The sequence below is a fragment of the Myotis yumanensis genome, unplaced genomic scaffold (genome assembly GCF_028538775.1).
Source record: "Myotis yumanensis isolate MYYU_CA2020_CCGP unplaced genomic scaffold, mMyoYum1.0.hap1 SCAF_2, whole genome shotgun sequence".
Taxonomy (NCBI): Eukaryota; Metazoa; Chordata; class Mammalia; order Chiroptera; family Vespertilionidae; genus Myotis; species Myotis yumanensis.
Window position 1 is genome coordinate 118,101,527 of NW_027223753.1, and position 19,208 is coordinate 118,120,734.

Genomic DNA, 19,208 nt, shown 5'->3' on the forward strand with positions numbered 1-19,208 from the left:
ATTAAGCCAGCAATGCAAAAAATGCTAAAAGGAATGGTGTAAAAATAAGAAATAGAAAGGGAGAAAGGAACACAGGCATAAAGAATTGAAATGGCTACAAACAAGTAACTATCAATAATAACATTAAATGTAAATGGACTAATTGCTCTAATCAAAAGACATCGAGTGGCTGAATGGATAAGAAAACATGATCCATATATATGCTGTCTACAGGAGATCCACCTCAGAACAAGCCTAGTTGTCTGCTTGTGATTAGCTGTTGCTAGCTTATTGACATTGTAACCTTAAGCATTTCCAGCCTTAAGTTTTGGTTTGCTTATGTGGGCCACCATGGCATCAAAGCAAAATGAGTCTACTGGCCTCCTTGTTTAACTAATTGAATAACATGTTCACTATTAACCACCTGGATTCCACTCAAATCTTGTTATCCAGCCTGTGAGATACTTTTTCAGGATGTGTTTGTCAGCTTCCAAAGCCCCTCCTAAAAAGCTGTCTTGAACTATGAAGGGTCTTAGATTCTGCAAACTAACAAGTAAACCTGTCACAGTTTAATGAATCTTAGCAGAAGACATGTGACTTTTAGGTCATAAAACAAAAACTGTTACTCACAGCAGAGCAAACATTACAAAATATGCACATTTACATTGATTCCCCTTGAATCTAAGTCCTATGGGAGTGACACAAATTGGCCCAGTAAATGATTGCACAAACAGTGGGTGGTATTTCAGGAGAACTTTGAGTTTAGAGAACCTAATTCTTCTATAAATGGCAGTAGGTATGCCTGTTCTTAGTTTTAGAGGGAAGAGTCTATGAGGAAATATACCCTTTGCACTGGAGGGAAATGCTGTCTATATATTCAAAGGCTGTTTGCTCTATAAACATCCTCATGAATATAGTCTTTCATGAAGGACAGTCAGTGCCACACTGCCAAGACAGGGAAAGTTACAAGAGACTCACTCATACAAAACATTCCCCTGACATCATTGTCATTGGATTACACATTTTCAAAATGTGCCCAGCAAATACACAGGTCTGTATTGGGGACAACATGTCATAGAAGGTTTGGGTAAACTAATTAAAATCTATATTTGCCATTTATGAGAGAAAACTGATGTCATGATTTTTAGTATTGACACAGATTTCCAGGCCAATGCAGAATGATTAAATTTCATTAACATTGATTTTTATATAGGTTTAATATGTAATTTGGTTCTTTGCCTTGTAAACAGCAATAGTTGTGACTCAAATTTTATTAAATGGTATTCAAGTTTTATTATCCTACAGATAAGTACATATACTTTTTTCAGTAAATATAATTTGTAATCAATTATATTGTAGTCAATTACCAGAAACTCTTCTCTAGTTTGGAGTTCTGAGTTGTGGATTTTGTTCAAGCTTGAATTCAGCTAAGGTTGCAAATCATTACTTTTGATATCTGTTCAATAAAACTCTCACATACCAAATGACCTATGTTGGTGCTTTCTATCCAAGAAGAAGCACAATAAAAACAGTCTATAGGGCATGTTGCAAGCATAATTCTGCCATTTGTCTTTGCTTTAAGTGATAAAAATGTTCAATGTCTTGATCTGTAGCAGGATATCCCCAGCTGAGTGAGGTGAAGAATTAATGTATTTGACTGAAAAATGAGTGACTGGCAGCACACAGTTGATCTGCAAAAGCTGATTTGCATGTGGGATGGAGACCTTCTAGAATGAAGTTTTGCATGTGAGAAATTGCAGAATATAACCTAGAAATCTGAGATAGAGGGATCCTTTAGAAAGGTGGGCATTGTAACTCCTGCCTAGTTCCTTTTTAAGTTCTTTGGAAATAATTGGAATGTATATAGTTGAAGAGCTATTTAAGTGACAAAGCAAGACAATAGATCACCCAATATTGGTGTGGTGAGATCTCAGGAACTTGGAAGTAGAATGAAACCTTGAAGAAACTGTTATACCCAGTAGTGTAGTAGAGAATCTGTGGAAATTGATATGTGTGTGTGAGTGTATGTGTGTGTCTGTGTGTACAAATAAGAAAATCCTTGAGCTGGGCTGGCATGGCTCAGTGGTTAAGCGTCAACATATGATCCAGGAGGTCACGACTAGATTCCCAGTCAGGGCACATGCCTGGGATCTGGGCTCGATCCCCGGTGAGAGGTGTATAGGAGGCAGCCGATCAATAATTCTCTCTCATCACACTGATGTTTCTCTCTCTCTCTCTCTCTCTCTCTCTCTCTCTCTCTCTCTCTCCTCTCTCTCTCTCTCTTTCTCTCTCTCTCCCTATCCTTTCCTCTATGAAAGCAATAAAAATATATTAAAAAAGTAAATGAAAGTCCTTGAGATCTCTAGAGATAATCTGGGGAAGGTGTAATTTTATACCATTCACTTAAAAAATGAGAATGCAAAATCTGATTCATTACTTCTATTATGATATCATTGCGTCCAAAAGTTGTCTAAATCTGCATAAATTTGGATTTTACTTCTTAGCATTTTGATATACTTGAATCTGTTTTCAGGGTTGGGCATATCATCCCCTTCCAACTATTCTTTCTTTTTTTATAAAAATAGGCCAGTGAATTCCATAAATTTTTGCTATAGATGAACTTTTTAAGCTTTTTTACTTTTTAAAAAATCTTACATAAACTTTTAGGATAATCATATTGAAAGATAATTGATTTGTTTGACTTAAAGATCTTTTAAAATTTGATAGACTGGTATTTCAGGTTACTTTTGTATCCAGGAGTGATCAGAATTCAGCTTTTACAACTGAATTAATTCACCAAACATTTATTGGCACAAATAAATAAATTATATACGAATTGAAGGTGTGATGCAAATGAATTAAGAAAAGTAAGGAAGTGAGTCTATCTGTGTAGAGAATGAAGAAAGATGTCATGAAGATCTTAAAGATGTGGATTAACTTCCAATCTGTTCAAATTCAGTAGTCATTGTGGTTATCAGAATTTTCATTCAAGTTAGTAATATCCTTTGAGCTCTACTTCCATTCAAGCCAGGTAGTAATACTCTTTGAGCTATTCTTTATAAGTCTGAAAGTCAAGGAATCCCCAAAATATGAAGTGCAGGTAGGAGGCACTTATAGTAATTTATGTGAAATGTGGACTTGTTTCAGTAAATGCTCTACTACTTGGTCACTGATTAAGTTGAAAGAATGTAGGATAAAAGAAAGATGAAAAGATGCATTCAAAGTTTCTGAAACCAAAAAATAAGAAAGTGAATGTCACTTAGGAAATAATGTGTTCAAGTTAAAATGGTTTGAGAGAAAGATTAAAGTTGATGATTTGGGAGATAGCAATGGCTATTTAAGCAACATTTATATTTTAGATTCTGTGCACATTGTTTAACACAATCGGTCCAGTGTATTTGTGGATTTCACATCTAGGGATTCAACCAACCACAAATCAGAGATATTTGTAGGGAAAAACCCCAGAAATTTTCAAAAGCAAAATGTGAATTTCTCACACATTGATGTGTAGGCACACCAATTATAATGTTGTAAGTATCCACATATATATCTATATTCATACATATAATTATATATGAAATTGATAATTTTTGAAGTTAAATAATTTAATAATTACTACTCATTATTGTTAGACTTGGATTTCAATTCACCTATATATATAAAATGCTAATATGCAAATAGACCAAACGGCAGAACAACCGAACAACCAAACAACTGGTCACTATGACATGTGTGTGTGGAACATGCCAGGCATCGGCCGTGGTGGCAAGGTGGAGCAGGTGAGAGGGGGCAGACCAAGGCGGGGCACTGGTCGCTGTCATTGGTGTGAGCCTCTGGTGGTTACTGAAGACTCTTTGCTCCTTTGTGCCCTGGTCCCTCCCGGCGCTCGCACCTGCTGCTGGCACCAGCCACACCTGGCACACCGGCCCTGATCGCCCCTGAGGGCTTCTCCACGTCCCCCTGCTCTTGAGGGGCAATTGGGGCAGCAGCCACTGCTCACACCCACTGCTGGCACTGGCCCCAATTGCTCTGCAACATCTGCAGGTGTGAGCAGGTCCGGTGCTGTCAGCATGTGGGAGTGGTGGTGGAGGGAGAGGGGCTGCAGGCAGACAGGGGGCTGGGGGCTGCAGTGGGAGGGGCCAGGTGGCAGCATGGAGGATGGGCCAAGACCTGCTCCTGTGCCCATTGCAGCTTCAGGGACCACAGTTCCTTTCAAGGTGCACAAATTTGTGCACTGGGCACCAGTATTTGAATAACTGTGAAGCCTGCATGCTCTTAATCCCCAAGTTTTACTACCTCTTATGATGATAGTTTTATGTTTGAATGCAGCAGAAATCAGATATAATGAGCATGGTTTGGAGAAAAGAAAAGAGGAATTGAAGATATAAGGAGTTGTGTGGGGAAGGGCTAGTCCATGAGAATGAGGCCAAGACAGAAAAACCAGCAGGATCAGTCATGGATCTCAGGAGAACCAAGACGTGGAAAGGCCTGTGCAAAGCCTAGGAAAGACACTTTTCTCTTCACTCTCTATGACCAGACTCTTCAAAATGTGTGATGCAAATGTGAGGTGGGTTCATGTAAGTGTATAAGTGAAGAGTGTGTATCTAGGCTGGGCAGAGTTTCATATTTCAACACAGGGGAAGTATTCCAACAGCAAATTAAGTTCTAGTTCAATTACAATGATAATATTTTTGGTGCTAAAATTTGCACTGGACTCCCTAGATGTGATAAAATGAGATGTTTTTCAAAAAAATTTCCCCATAAAATATACCTGAGGAATAAAATATATTTGAGCTTTCCTAGTTTAATTGAAAAAAAAAAAAGAACTTCCATGGACTAAAATATTACCCTGAGGTTAATACCAAAAATCATTTCTGGAGTCTCCAAGATCATCAAAGAAGTAAATGGTAGTGCCAGAACAAAAACACAAGTTTTTTCATCCATGTCTCCTTTTCCTACTTCAATTTAAATTAATTGCTGAAAGTTTTATGACATTTCCTTTCATAGTTATTTTTCTGTAACTCTTTGTTAATCAATTGTATTTGCTTTAACATTTCTACTTCAAAGCAGGCCCAATTCTATGTTTGTATTGTCAGGTACTTTATTATTTTAAATGTAAAGGTGCTCCTTTTAGAGTGTCACTCTCTGTTCCCAAGTAATCTCAGTTTCTCTTTAATCCATTTACCCTCCTCCATAAGGCAGGCTCTCTAGGGGTCCTAAGATGGATCAGGCTTTGTCCTAATAGGCCAATTAACTCAGGCTTTGATCACACAAAAGAAGAAGCACAGGAAAGATCAGCCTTGTCCTTCTGAAAACTTCACTCTTGGGACCTCTATTAGAAGGATTCTTTGTATTTGTTTCCTTATTTTTTTTAAAGCATTTAGCAATTTCTGAAGGAAAGAATGTTAATTCTCCAAGGTACTAGCACTAACATTCTTTTATAATTCACTGAGACAATTTTTAAAACACTACAAAAAATATGGGCAATAAATGTACATGGGAGCATTGGGACTAAGTCTAAGCTATCCCTTTTATTTTTTCTGAAAGCTGAGGTCAAGACTTTTTTCAGAATGGGAGTCATTGACTTTTAAATTACTTTCTGGTTTTGATTTCATGAAATATTACTCTTTTGGCTTTCAAAATCATGTCTAATGATATGTAGCTGACAGTTGCATAATATAGCAGTTAGAAATGTGGGCAATGTGTATAAAAAAGACATATTTTATTGTCCAGAGCTACCAGATAACTTAGACCATTACATGTTTCACAGACACTCATTCATCATCTTTTCTCCATTGGGGTTTGCAGATAAGTTTTTCAAGTCAATTATACTATGAGAATTTAACCTACATTTTACATCCTCCTAAAGGAGTTAAGAAATTTGATTTTTCACCCACCTCTTTACCAATAAGAAAGGCAAGAATTTTCCTGATACACTCACAGAGTGACAATATGAAAGCAAAAGAGATTACTCTGCGAACTCCCTTTGTGGCCTCCTTTACAACAGGGCCACTTTGCATCAATTTGGAATAAACGCATAATGGTATACTCCCTAATGTGAGGGTGATGCAGTTTGATAGACACAAACACAGCTGGAAGAATGCTGTGGCTGCATTTGAACCAAAGGTTCATAGATTTCTGTAGGTGAACACCTATTGAGAAATAACATTCAGACAAAAAAAAAAATGGATTATATCTTTTTATGATTAGCAGTCCTTGCTGGGAATTAGATTTGTTTTCAGCAAAATAAGTGGAAGATAAACTACCCAAGTACTGATTCATATTCTGATTTCACTGTGATAACCTTCCTATCACCTTCTATGTTTCCAAACTCTAAGAAGGCATAGATTTTCTTTTACCTCAGGATTTATTAATGCCTTAGGTACTGAAGAACAGACAGAAACATCGTAATTAGAACATTTTTACTTAATACAAAATAATTATTTATTCTATTTATGTTAGTTCTAAAGTATTTAGAAAATTTCTGTTGAAATTTTGTCATTAGTGGGTGTATAGAAGTGGGTGTGCATTCCATTTTTTTAAATAATGAGGAGGTGTATTTAACATTTACAAATTCAAACCTGTTTAGAATGTGATGTGATAATTCAGAACAAAAGACTTGTGTGCTTGAAATTTACCTGTTATAATAAAATCTGCTATTCAAATGTGAAACACTCAATGGAAGTTTTTTTCTATTTATTTTACCAAAAATTATTTTATAGTTTTTGAAGAGTTGTGGATTCAAAATAGCAAAATCGTCAACAGCAACAAAAAATGGTAACTATGTGAGATGAGAAATGTGTTAACTAATCTTATTGTAATAATCATTTCACAATATATGTGTACATCAAATCACCTTGTATGTCTTAAATTTAAACAATGCAATATACCAACTATATCTCAATATTGCTGGAAAAAATGAAAGAAAATAGTATCTAGGATTGGCATGAAGACTAAATGATATATAGAATTAAATGCATAATAAATGTGCTATTGTTGCTGCTAAAAATAAATAAAATGACAATCGGTAAAAAACAAACAAACAAATAGCATGTTTTGTTATACCCCACCCTGTTCTGGCATGTGGCTATGTGCATTGGGACCAAGTAGGGAAGAACAGCACAATAACAGGCCATTGATTATGGGAAAATTAACAATATTAGAAAATCCTTTTGCAATAGAACATTTTGTAGATTTGTATTTTTCCAAAAGTAGGCTCAAACATTATACCATCTAATGTTTAAAATTGTGTTTATTATATCACTAATATGGTATAATTGTAAGAGAATGTTCATTTGGACTCTTTCAAATGTTCAAGGATGATAGACGAGGAAGAAAGCTAAAACCAAAAAGTATTAAACTACCCACATCAAATCACTGCCCTTGAGACTTCAGAGACTTATAGAAAATTCCTAAACACTATTCACCATCACTTGATAGTACCCCACATAATCAATATGAGTCTATGTAAAGACTGGGGAAGAAAATAAAATTTTGAAAATAAAATAGAATTCACTGTGGGGAGGATAGTAATTGAGGGGAAAGGCTATCTTTCTGGCCAGAACTGCTCTGGTTAAGTTCGGATAGGAGGCTGGGAGCTGTCCTTGGAGAACTACTTAAATTATGCCTTAAAAAGGGAAAAAATGTGACATCTGAATTAACATCTCAAGTATATAGGTTAAAATGCAGAAATTGTCAAACCACTGAACAAAAAGGAGAATTAGAGACCTCTACTAGTAGAAAAAAAATGAAGGGAAATCAGTGTACTTATTTTTAAGAGAGTTCCTCAGCATCAGGAAAAGCAAGGGTAAAGCTTTAGATTACCCTAAGAATCCATGGGCATAACCTATGAGGAACCCATTAGTATGAGGGTAAACTAGACTAAATTAGAGAGCAGAGTCACATCCCATATCCACAGACAACCAATTATGTACTATAGCTGCCTCTTCATTACTCCTTCCTACTTTTACCACTAGGAAATATTGCCCATAAAAGTGTGGTGCAGCTAAACTCCATCTAACCACAAACCTAAATTGCTATGAAATATGAGTAGTGAAGACTTTGAATTAGCTATATGATTGGGTGATGCTATTTATTAAAAGTGTGCAAAAATTTATGGGGTCTGGTGGAATGTCATAAAATAATAGAAAGTGAGCTTTGATATACCATCATTAAAAGCAACTTAAGTCACTAGTTTATGTTTATGGCCCAAAGAGTTGAGATTTCTCAATAAACCAGATACATATGGCATCCTTATCAAAATTTATTTCTTTTGGGCCAACCTGATGATCTTACTTACTGTGTAAGAGTTTTGTTACATTAGTAACGGGTATGGGGCCAGGATTCAAACCATGCATGAGTCTATTCATTGAAGCCAAGGAACCTAAATAAAACCAATGTAATCAAATTTTAAAATATTCCCTTTGATGGCTGAGGTTATTTGAGGTCCTTTTTGGTTCCATGCAATTTTTTTGAATATTTTCCCTAGATCTATGAAATATGCCACTGATAGCTGCAGAAATCTTGGGGAAGAAGAACTAAGTTGGAAGGATCACAATACAGGATATCAAACTATATTACAGGCCATTGCAATAAAAACAATCCGGTACTGGCTTAAGAATGGGCATGTAGATAAATGGAACAGAACAAAGGGCCCAGAAATAAACCCACACCTCTATGGTTAATATTTGACGAAGGAGGCAAGAGCACACAATGAAGTAAAAACAGTCTATTCAATAAATGGTGTTGGGAAAATTGGATAGGAACATGCAAAAATGAAACTAGACCACAAACTTATACTGTACACAAAAGTAAACCCAAAATGAATAAAGTACTTAAATGTAAAATGTAAAACCATAAAAATCCTAAAATACATAGGCAATAAAATCTTAGACATTTCTCATAGCAATATTTCTTTCAATATATCTCCCACCTAGGGCAAGGCAATCAAAGGAAAAGAGAGAACAAATGGGACTGTATAAAACTAAAAAGCTTCTGCACAGTAAAAGAAACCATCAACAAAACAAAAAGGGAGCCCACTGTATGGGGGAACATATTTGGCAATGATATATCTGATAAAGGGTTAATATCAAAAATATATAAGGAACTTATAAAAGTAACATTAGGAAGATAAAAAACCCAATTAAAAAAATGGGCAGAAGACCTGAATAGACACTTCTCCAAAGAGGACATACAGATGACCAATAGGCATATGAATAAATGCTCAAGGTCACTAATCATCAGAGAAATGCAAATTAAAATCACAATGAGATATCACTTCACACCTTCCAGAATGGCCATCATCAATAAATCAACAAACAATAAGTGTTGCTGAGGATGTGGAGAAAAGGCAACCCTAGTACACTGCTGGTGGGAATGCAGTGCCTCTATTATTAGATATGATGCAGAAACTTGAGAAAACATGGAGAAAAATCTTCCAATAAAACCCATTATTAATGGGACTGTCATAAAAATGACAAGGATTTAAACTTTTCTACTAAGGATCTTTTTTTCTTTTTTTGCAATTCACCAAAAAAAAAATAAAAAAAATTTATATAACAAAAGGTAATTGCTTTGCATTGTGTCATTTATACTGGACTAGTAGCCTAGTGCACGAAATTTGTGCACATTAAAATGGAATTAATTGCCCTAACTGGTTTGGTTCAGTGGATAGAGCATCAGCCTGCAGACTCAAGGGTCCCAGGTTCGATTCTGGTCAAGGGCATGTACCTTGGTTGCGGGCACAACCCCAGTGGGGAGTGTGCAGGAGGCAGCTGATCGATGTTTCTCTCTCATCGATGTTTCTAACTCTCTATCCCTCTCCCTTCTTCTCTGTAAAAAATCAATAAAATATATATTTTTTAAAAGGGAATTAGCAGAGATATTTTAATATTGCTATTTGCCCTTTCTCTATAATAGAAGTGTGAGAGATGAAAGGAAATTAGTAAAATTTATATGAAAATCATATACAAATTTATTAATAAATAAACAGTAACAAAAGGATATAACAACAACAGAGGCATGATATAAAAACGACAAAAACATGATATGAAAACAACAAAAACATGATATGAAAACAACAAAAACATGATATAAAAACAAAAGTGATGCAATGGCTGATAAAGTGATTAAACTTATTCTAATATCTCCCTGTACACCAGATTAAGAGTGAAAACACTTTCAGAGTGCTTGACTAATTTCCCTTATGATGAAGTACTTAGAACTTTAACTGTAACATCACATGCTCTTCAAACTCGAGAGAAAGCAACATATAACTGACCATGTGCAAAAACAGGTTCAGGTAGGAATATGCCTACTCTGTCTAGAGTTTGTCCTTGTGATTTATTAATAGTCATCACAAATGCTGGCATCACGGGAAACCATCATCGAATCAATTTAAATGAGAGGCCAGTGTCAGATGGGGACAAATTAATTCTTGGAATCAGAACAGCCTCTCCCTCTGCAGATCCTGTTAATACTTAAGCTTCGATAATGTTAGGTTGTAATCTTTTGATAATAAATCTGGTACCATTACAAAGACCCCATTTACTATTGAGTTTTCTCAATAGCATGATGCATGATTGCACCCACTTTCAATTTTAATTTATGACACGGCATTCCCGAAGGAGTAATACTATTAAGAAATTTGATGGGAAAATTTTCCTTTTCAGCATCATCTGTGGAATCAATGGAATCATCACTCAAATATGTTTGAAAATCTCCGAGTATATCCAAATTTTCTTCATTTAATTTTGAACATGCTCATTTTTTGGACAAAGAACTGCATGTTTAGATATATTTTTAATATTATCTATAGCAGTGGTTCTCAACCTTGGCTGCACATTAGAATCACCTGTGAATCTTTTAAAAATCCTGATTCCTGGGCCTCATCCTCCTGAAATTGTTCCTTTGTTATGGGGTGGGGCCACAACATTAGTAACAAAGAAACAGAATTAAAACTTTATTGTGGGGAGCCACTACAGTGTTTTGGACAGGTTCAAGCCATGGACTGATGAGAGGGCACAGTCCTCTCATTGCCACTTGCAAGTCCCAGCTTGGAGGGCAGGGCCCTCCCAGCACAATTATAGCTAACAGCTGTAGTTGTAAGCTTGAACCTATGGTCCGAACACATGACCCCATGTACCTGAGTGATGTAGGCTTGATAGAGTTCAGGTGCATGTAGTTGAGTAGGATTAAAACCAAGGAGAATGTTGTAAACATCTTGGTCACGCCCTTACTTTGCCTCGTAGCATCTGCTATAAAATAAAGGCATGGCTGTGGGCATGGTCGCTGTCTCTCAGAGAAGCAGCGTCCCACCAAGACCCGGCTTGCATTATCTTGTCTGTCTTTTCTAAGCCTTTCAGTCGCCCCCACTCAGGTTCATCCCTGGCCGTGCTGGCGCGGCACACTTTAGAAAGATCTGCCTCCATACTCTGAGGGCGGGTTCCTGCCTCAAACCCTGCCCTTACAGGAAACAGCTCTGGGAAACAGCTTGGGGGAGGGAGCAGCCGTTGCCAAGACAACCTCTGACTTCCTTCCACTTGGTTGAGGTTCTGTTCTGGTCGTGATGAACACCACCCATGGTTTTTATATAAGTAGATTGTTTATATTTGTTTTCCACAATTGATCTATTCTTGCTTCTTCTTCTTTTTAACACATAGAGAACATCACATTTTCCTTAGTGGATATCCAGGCTTTGTACTTTGAAATATATTTGCAGTAATAACTGAAGTTTTCTTTGTTGAAGAAAGCATCCTCTATTTGTGTCATAAACTGTGTGATATTTTATAGTATGACTTATAGCAGCAGTGCTCAGTTTGCTTTATAAATTCAAATTGTCTTTTCTTCTTACCTATTTGATAATGTTCCATATAAATAACAATCTTAAAATATGATATTTAATGATTTGGAAGTTGATAGAGACCATGGAAGTCTGATAGTATTAACTATTTTAATGGAAGTTTATGTTTTATCAGATATTTAAGATATGGATAAATATGAAAAGTGTTGCAAATAATGACTTGCTGTCCAAAGCCAAAGAGAAATAAGGCAAGACTTAAGTTAAGCAAATAGGAACACTGATGAGATAGCATTCACCATATTTTTTTTTTCTTTAGAAATTACTTTTATTTTGTTAAAAATTTCCCTAAGGAGCTAGCAATTATTCATGAGAAGAAAAGTCCAGAAAACAGATTTATGGCTATATTAGCCTTGTCCTTAATCAGAGATATTAATTATACAGAAAACATTATTCCCTGGAGTGGGTTACCGAACATCTAAGAGGCTGTGAATTTGTTAGAGCTTCTCCCAGCTTGCCTGGCTGCTCCATTGAGCTCACATGATTCAGTTATAAGGATGGACACATTTTCTTTTTTTGAATTTAAAATTTCACAACAGTCCGGATGCTCTTTCCTGCATGCAACAGTTCAAAGGCTTTGTTAATTTCATCAAAAGAAAGATTGTGGGTCACAAATTCATCAAGTTTTATCTTTTTGGACATATATTAAGACACCAACTTTGGGACACTTCTACACCCTTCCATCTTCAGAAGGCGGTGCCTTTCCACGTGCCTCCTAAGAGGAGCTGAAAGGTCCAAGTGGCGACCTGAGGCCCCAGCCTTTGTGGCAGGCCTCCCGCACAGCTCTCATGACCTTCACATTACCAACACACGCAAAGAAGTATCTTCTCCCCCATCGGTCATCTCAATGAGCACTTCCTGGATGGGTTTACTTAAGTCCTAGGGGTTGATACATCCGCAGACTCCAAACTCTTTGGCCTTTACAAATTTATCTTTATTGATATCCACACCAATGATCCGGGACGCACCGGCCACTTTACAGCCCATGATAACCACCGATCCAGCTCCTCCTAAGCCAAAGACGGCACAAGTAGAGCCAGGCTCCACTTGGCAGTGTTCACAGAAGCACCATAGACAGTGAAAATGCCACAACCCAGGAGGCAGACTTTATCCAAAGGTGCTAAAGGATCCATTTTAGCAACAGAGATATTAGCCACAACTGTGTATTCAGAGAACGTGCTGGTTCCCATATAATGTAAATTGTCTTTCCTTTGCAAGTAAAGCTGCTAGTGCCATCTGGCATTAAACCTTTCCCTTGAGTGACTCTTAACTTCTGGCAAAGGTTTGTTTTAGGAATTAGCCAAACTTTGCATTCTCCACATTGAGGGATGTAAAGTGAGATGACTGTATCACCTGCTTTCATCTTAGTAACTCCTACGCCAACACTCTCCACAATTCCAGTACCTTCGTGTCCCAGGATCACGGGAAAACTCCCTTCAGGATCAGCCCCACTCAGGGTCTAGGCATCAGTAGGGCACACTGCAGTGGTAATAATCTTAATTCGAACTTCATGAGCCTTTGGGGGTGCCACCTCTACCTCCTTTATGGAGAGAGGCTTTTCAGCCTCCCAGGCAACCGCTGCCTTGCACTTGACCCTCACCTCGGTGAGGGTCAGTGTGGGTGGGCATCCAGGGCTGGCTGCACAGTTGGAACATGGGCCTCACTATCTTTTTTTGTTGTTTAATTTTATACAAATTGATTTATGAAAATAAATTATATTATTGTTATCAGAAGAAGCCTGTATTCTTATCTTAGTCCCCTTATAACCTTATAAGACCAAAGGAGATGATGTAGGCATATAAGAATGTGTCCTAGAAATATGAATTAAATGGAATATATTTTAATGTTATTATCTATATATATATAAAAGCCTAAGTGACCAAAGGACCGAACAACCGGTCGCTATGATGTGCACTGACCACCAGGGGGCAGACACTTTATGCAGGAGCTGCCCCCTGGTGGTCAGTGTGCTCTCTCAACCAACCTCCTGTAGTCCCTCCCTCTGGCCGGCAGGCCCCAATTGGCCCTGGTCGCCAGCCAGGCCAAGGGACCCCACCCATGCACAAATTCGTGCACTGGGCCATTAGTTTTATTATAAATCAATAATCATAACATTATTTGTTATTGCATGGGCCTTTCAATTTTACAAAGCATATTTACAAGAATTTTTCCTCAATTGTCACAATAAAATAGTGATATATGTAGTATGAGTTCTCTTTGATAGATAAAGAAATGAGGTATAGAAATTTTACATAATTGTATTAATATCACATGTGGCTGAATAGCAGTCATGGGATTCTTTTCTATATAATCTGATGGCAAAAAAAAGAAAGTAATATATAAATCACAATATATATGTCAAGAGCCCTAAATTTTGGCTTTTTGTGGTAATGGTAAATAATTCCCTACCTTCATAAATTTTGCACATTATTCTCCCAAAAGATAACTTAAAAATAGAATTATTTTCCTATTCTTAATTTTACCCAAGTTGAAGATCAATATAGAAGTCTCACAGAATATAATAAATAGAGAAACTAGCAGACTTTTGAGGCTTTGGCTCAAGTGGTTCACCAACTAGATTGAACATCAGAATCACCTGATGAATTCTAAAATGTATTGGGCCTGCCCTTGGTATATTTTGATTCACTGTACGTGGAATGGGGCTGTTAAATCTTAATTTTTATTTTATTTTCTTTAACTCCATTAGGATTCTGATGTAGAAGGGACCTTCTTCTATGTAACACATTTATGAATTGTTTCCGTTACATGCCTCCACATTATAATCTTTCGGGTGTTTTAGTATATAAACTAGAAACACCAATATTTCACAGACTTATGTTTCTATATTATGCCTTTATTGTTTGCCATGTTGTTATAAATATACATACATACATACCACCTCATGGGCATGTAGGGAGACCCATTTACCTAATATTAGCCATGTTATTTTGATTAAATTACTTAACTTATAAGGCTCTCAGTTTCTTCAGTTTTTAAAGGGGGTACTGCTAGCAATCTCACAGGTTTGTTGTGAAGTCTGATTCACAAATGTAATCAAAGTGCTTGGGATATAGCTTATGTTTAATAAATTTTAATAATTACATAGTGCTATATCTATATTTTTTCAAAACACCACATTAATAATCAGATACAAAGTGTTAAAATAATGTATTTTAAAAATTTATTATATCTCATTTGCAATCATTATGCTGACCTTATATGGATATACTATATTTGTCAACCTAGTAAATTGAAGTATTTCATTACCTGTAGACTAATTTTGCTCCTAAAGTTAAGAGTGTGTATTAGTCTCTTGAACAATATTGATAGATTATCCAATGTCTGCAGAATTAAATGGCTATGCTTTCATCTTGAGAGAAAACTACCTCCTCAGGTTGTTGAAGTAGCTATTAGAATTTTCAATGAGGTAAGTTAGGCACACGTCTTGTTCGTATTGGTATTTTTCCATTCCTCTGCTTTCTGTCTTTGCTTGTGTTCATTCTAATGTGATCTTTTGTTTTATTTGGGGTGGAATCCTAGTTAAAGTTTAGATGAAATTTTTGATAAAACAAGTTGAAAATATTTTTTCTCAGATCTGGAATAATTATATGGAGTTGTTTATACGATTACAGTTTAATGTTTAATTCCCTATTTGTTGAGTGTTTCCTTCCCATGTCCCGCATGGATCAGGGTTCAGGAACTGGAAGAGGAGCTGCACACAAATGAAATAGAAAAGACAAGAGATAATTTGGAAATACTGGGGAACCAGGCGGGTAAGTCCAACTCAAGAGGAAGGACTTCCACTGTGCTCAGGCCTCACCAAGCTTTTTATAGTGAGAGGTAAACAAGATAGTGGTTACCATAGTTACACAGTTCTTGTGACTTTCACTTGTTTTGACCATGGTTACACTTCCTGCACTTCCTCAGCCCCTTAGCTTCCCAGATAAGATCTAAGGAGTATTATAAGGTCAAGCCTAATTATGCTAAGAGTACTGTGTCCTCTAAGCTGGGAGTTGTTTGTGACTTTGCCAGCAGGTCAGTCCGAGGCTCAACCCTATATCAGTTTCCCACACCTATTCAAATTTTGATTCAAATGAGTTAAACTAGTTTATTTAGTATATTAGAGGCCTGGTGCATGAATTTGTGCATGGGTGGGGTCCCTCTGGGTGGCCTGAAAGGATCAGGTCAAAACCTGCAGTCCAACACCACCTGCAGCTCCTACTTGACACTCTCACTCATCCTGGACCCACTGTGCCTGCTGTGGGCTCGCGCCCAATCAGTCCCTATCAGAAAAGGCTCGCACGGCCACAGCAGTGCTCGCTAGCTGTGAGTCCTGTATCTGGCGCCCTCCCTAGGGGAGGGGCCTGCGGGATTGGGCAAAAACTGGCTCCCCAACATGCCCCGAGGGGTCCCGGATTTCGAGAGGGTGCAGGCCAGGCTGAGGGACCCCACCAATGCACAATCGGGGTGGGGGAGAGACTGCAGTAGGGCTCGAGGGCATGTCCAGCCCATCTCGCTCAGTCCCGATCTGCTGGGCCCCAGCAGCAAGCTAACCTACCAGTTAGAGCATCTGCCCCCTGGTGGTTAGTGCACATCATAGCAAGCGGTTGAGCAGCCTTAGCATATCATTAGCATATTACACTTTGGTTGGATAGTTGACCTGTCACTGGATGACTGGACACTTAAGATATTAGGCTTTTATTATATAGGACTAGAGGCCTGGTGCACAAAAATTTGTGCACTTGGGGGGAGGGGGGTCCCTCAGCCCGGCCTGTGCCCTCTCGCAGTCTGGGACCCCTTGGGAGATAACGACCTGATGGCTTAGGCCTGCTCCCGGGTGGCAGAGGGCAGGCCCAAACCCTAGGTGCAGCCCCTGGTCAGGCTCAGAGCAGGGCTGATTGGGGAGTTAGGGCGCCACCCCCTGTCATGCACAGAGCAGGGCGGATCGGGAGCTTGCGATGCCACCCCTAGTCACGCTCAGGGTAGGGCCAATTGGGGGGTTGGGGCACTGCCCCCTGTCACACTCAAGGCAGGGTCGATGGGGAGATTGCGGCACCACCCCCTGTCACGCACAGAGCAGGGTCGATCAGAGGGTTGGGGAGCTCCCCCCTGTCATGCACAGAGCAGGGCCGATCAGGGGGTTGAGGAGCTCCCCCCTGTCACTCACAGAGTAGGGACGATAGGGGAGTTGGGGCACTGCCCCTTGTCACACACAGAGCAGGGCAGATCAGGGGGTTGGGGCGCCGCACCCTGTCACACTCAGGGCAGGGCCAATGGGGAGGTTATGGCTCTACTCCGTCACACACAGAGCAGGGCCCATGGGGGTGGGGGGTTAGGGCGCCACACCCTGTCACACACAGAGCAGGGCCGATCAGGGGGTTGGGGAGCTCCCCCCTATCAGGCACAGAGCATTGCTGATCAGAGGGTTGGGGCGCCTTCCCCTGTCAGGAACAGAGCAGGGCAGATAGGGAGGTTGTGGCCCCGCCCCCTATCACACACAGAGCTGCAGGGCGATCATGGGGTTTGAGCGCTGCCCCCTGTCACACTGATTCCGGTGCTGGGAGGCCTCGCAGCTCCACTGATTTGGGTGCTGGAAGGCATACTACCCTTTTACTATATAGGATAGAGGCCTGGTGCACAGGTGGTGGCTGGCTGGTTTGCCCTGAAGGGTGTCCTGGATCAGGGTGGGGGTCCCCACTGGGGTGCCTGGCCAGCCTGGATGAGAGGATGATAGCTGTTTGCAGCTGGTCACACCCCCTTCAGGATGGGGGTTCCCACTGGGGTGCCTGGCCAGTCTGGGTGAGGGGCTGAGGGCCGTTTTCAGGCTGACAGGTGACTGAAGCTCCCAACCTGTCCTTTTTTTCTTTTTTTTTATTCTGGGCCAGCTTTAGCTCTGAGGCTTGGCTCCAGCTCTGAGGCCTCGGCTGCTGAAAGCAGGTATCTGGTTTGTTTGGGTTCTATAATCGAAACACTGTTTCAACTCCAGCTCTGAGATCCCGGCTGGCTGAAAGCAAGTTTCTGGGGTTTTGTTTAGCTTCTATATTTGTAACAATGTTTCAAACTGCAAGCTCAGAGGCCGGCAGCAGCAGGCAGGGAACGTTGGCTTCCTCTGTCACTGGAGCAAGCAAGCCTCCTGTTAGCTTCAAGCTGCCTGGCTGCCGGCCGCCATCTTGGCTGGCAGTTAATTTGCATATCACCCTGATTAGCCAATGGGAAGGGTAGCAGAGGTATGGCTAATTACCATGTTTCTCTTTTATTAGATAGGATTATTTATGACTATCACCTTATTAAATGAGTTTTTAAAAAGTGGACTTGAAAACTTGGGTCTTTCTCTTGTGTTCATGAATGATTGCTTAAGTGGCCTTTATGTGTAATACATACTGTGGATTGCAAAGACATTGACTTTGGTCCTTTATTAGGCTGAGTTTTACTACTGAGTTTCTCATAAATATGTTATAAATAAACTGTGCCTCTCATGTGCTTCAACCTGATTCTAGGCTGCTCTCTAGTTTGTTTGCCAGAGATCGCTATAACTAAATAATTAAAAATTATATTACCCCATTGTTAGAAGGCACAGGTGGCTTTCAATAAGAGGTTATACAAGAAAGCTGTAGAACAACTTGGCAAATATAAAACAATATTTGAATTCAAAAACATGCCTTTTTCTCTCCTGAAATACAATTCTTAACAGTCACTGTCAGCATGTGGTTATCTGGTGTACTTTGCATATTTTGCATGGATTTATATAAACGCACATAAATACAAGCCAGTTTAAAATAGAAGAAAATGTACTAGGCCTTTATTGTAAAAGATTGCTTTGGATCCCTGTTTCATGCAGATGTTATAGGCAGGACTATCTTGATATGATATTTCTATCATCTCAGTAACTAAATTCTCTTGCAGATGCCGAGAGTGGAATAGTGTTATGTAATGTTTTATGTTAGGTATGGTTTTGTATAGTTACAAGAACAGTACTTTAGGTGCTAATCAGGAGTGAGCAAATACATTTTTTATAAGAAATGCAAAACTTGAAAGAATTAAGAAAACACTATTTACATGTTAATATCCCATTTCTTGCATGTGGGTTAGAAAATAGTTGCGGTAAATCAGTAGAAAGAAAGTTTCTTGGAATCTGCCTGAAGAATTTGAAAACTGCATTGCACATTCAGCCATACCCACTATATTACCTAACATTTTTTTATATTTACTGGACCCCCATTCTTTACCTTAGTTGAATTAACACAGCTATCAAAGGATGTTTGCAGATGATAAAGATTATCCCTTTCATTTTGTTAATGGAGGGGAGAGGGTCTTGTCTCTCAGACTGTGAGTGGGAGTGGATTTCTTGTAATATCCCAAAAAAAGGAATTAC

The 19,208-nt window shown here is 38.9% G+C and overlaps 1 pseudogene; it reads right to left on the bottom strand.

The window, feature by feature from the left end:
• Window positions 1–12,631: 12,631 nt before the first annotated feature.
• Window positions 12,632–14,264, bottom strand: LOC139002567 (alcohol dehydrogenase class-3-like; annotated as a pseudogene).
• Window positions 14,265–19,208: the final 4,944 nt, after the last annotated feature.